Source organism: Arachis ipaensis, chromosome B05 (assembly GCF_000816755.2).
Source record: "Arachis ipaensis cultivar K30076 chromosome B05, Araip1.1, whole genome shotgun sequence".
Taxonomy (NCBI): Eukaryota; Viridiplantae; Streptophyta; class Magnoliopsida; order Fabales; family Fabaceae; genus Arachis; species Arachis ipaensis.
This window is the reverse complement of record NC_029789.2, coordinates 99554366-99556984: the sequence shown is the minus strand read 5'-3', so window position 1 is coordinate 99556984 and position 2619 is coordinate 99554366.

Genomic DNA, 2619 nt, shown 5'->3' with positions numbered 1-2619 from the left:
CTAAAATTGCTTGATCCATTAATCTTTGTGGGATCGACCTCACTCATGTGAGTTTTACTACTTGATGTGACTCGGTATACTTGTCGGTAGTTTGTGCGGATGATTTCCTGCCATCATTAGTCAAACTAACGCCAGCAACAACGTGAGCCAAGGCAGGATTGGTGGCGTTAGTAGCCAAGTTAGCACACCAACGTCAGGATTAACGCCAGCTTCAAGGAAGGATTGGTGGCGTCAGTGGCCAAGTTAGCACACTAACGCCAAGATCAACGCCAACTTCAAAGAGGTTTCTAGCATTAGAGGCAACATTAGCACACTAACGCTAGCGATAACGCTGGACCAAGAAGGATGGTGGAGTTAGTAGCCACATTAGGCACACTAACGCCAGGGGCAACGTTGGGCAAGCACTAAGGCAGTGTTAGTGGCAGTGTTACCTCACTAACACTAGCGACAATGCCAGGCCAAGGGAAGAATTGCAATATTAGTGGCAACATTAGCCAACTAACGCCAGCGATAACGCTGGATCAAGAAGAAAGGCAATGTTAGCCGTACCAACGCCAGCACCAACATCCAAGCACATTCAAGGAGGCATTAATAACGACAATAACGCCAGTACTAACACCATGTGCTGGTGTTAACAATGCCAATACTGCCTCAACTAATGCCTTCCAGAAAGCTGAGAGTGGCCCGAGAGTTTCCTAACTGCTTCAACGAAGGCCAAGGGCCCACATCCAAAGACTTGAAGACTCACTTGAAGATCAAAAGAGTAGTATAAATAGGAAGAGTTTTGAACTTCAAAATGGGAATCGATCACTGGAAATTGGGGGGGATCTGAATTAGGAAACTTTAACTACTTTTCTTTCTTCTTTGTACTTAGTTTTACTTTTCATGTACTTTATTTCTCTCTCTGAGTTTTCCAGAGCTATGATCAACTAAACCCCACATCATTCAGGGGAGGAGCTCTGCTGTAATTCAAATGAGTTAATGCAATTTTTCTTCTTCTCAATCCACTTGTTGTAGCTAAGGGAAAGCTTTTCTGCTTCATAGATCCATTCACTACCAAAAGGGGGTTTGGATCTACTTGAATCTCTATGTGAGCCTTGGAAAAGGGATCATATGATTCAGTTTGAAGCTTCTCCCTCATAACTCTTTTGATCAACACATTCTTAGTTGGTACATGACATATAACCTCTTTGAATTGAGATCCTAAGGGTTGTGTGGCGTATGGATTAGAAATTTGAACTTAACCTCTTCTCATGAACAATTAGATCAAGGAATCGGCAATTGATTATGTAAAGAGAAATTGGATTGCCAAGGAATTAGAACTCAATTATTTACAATCCGCCATAGATCTACTTCATATGATTGAAAATAAGGTTGAGACCCATTGATTCATGAAGGATCATAATATCTCCAATCCCTAACAAATCTCACCTATTGTTGTTCTTCATTTCAATTATTTTGAATTTTCTTATTCTGTTGACTCCCAACACCCATAACCCCATTACAGTTCATGCAATTTATCTTCCATTGCTATTTACATTCTTGCTTTTACTTTCTAGTCATTTAAGTTTCAGCTCTTTAATTTTTTGTCATTTAAGTTTCAGCTCTTTAATTTCTTGTCATTTAAGTTTTCGCCATTTACCTTTCACAATTTACTTTCAGCTCTTTATTCTTTAGCACTTTAATTTCCATACATTTACTCTCTTGGTCAATTATAATTTTGTTCACTCAATTACAAAAAACCATCAAATATTTGCTTGACTAGATAAATCACCTAACTAAAGTTGCTTAATCCATCAATCTCTGTGGGATCGACCTCACTCAACAGTGAGTTATTACTTGGCGATTCGGTATACTTGCCGAAGGAATTTGTGTCGTGCAAATTTTCAGTCATCAAGTTTTTGGCACCGTTGCCAGGGATTGATCTAGATTAACAATGATTAAGTTGGTGATACTCTAGATTAAGCACTTTTCTTTTGTTTTTTTTTTAGCACATTAACTGTTCGACACTTTGTGTCATCTAACTCTAGCAACATTTGAGCATTAGAGTGTCCACTTGGCTATTGGTTTGCTTTTGTTTTGTGTATGCCGGGAGGAATGGAAGCAACATCTATTTCCTTTGATTCTAAGCCAGAAAGAACTCTTCAAAGATTGAGAAGAGAAGCTAGAGGGAAGAGAGTAATTGGTGAAGAGGAGTCATCAGAACAAGACTTAGACCAAGTCATGGAGGATGATATGCATAATCATCATAAAGAGGTGGCCAATAACAATGCCCAACCTGCCAGGAGACTGTTGGCCTCTTACACCATCCCCAACCCCAAAAACTGTGGAAGCAATATACTCACCCCGAATGTTCATGCGAACAACTTCGAGTTAAAGCCTCAACTCATCACTTTAGTTCAGAACAACTACTCTTATGGAAGAGGCCCTCTTGAAGACTCTAATCAACACTTATATGTTATCTTGAGAATTTGTAAAATAGTCAAGACAAATGGGGTGCATCCTGACATCTACAAGCTACTATTATTCCCATTCTCTCTAAAGGACAAGGCATCTCAATGGCTGGAGACCTTCCCAAAGGAGAGAATCAACAATTGGGAAGATTTGGTGAGCAAGTTC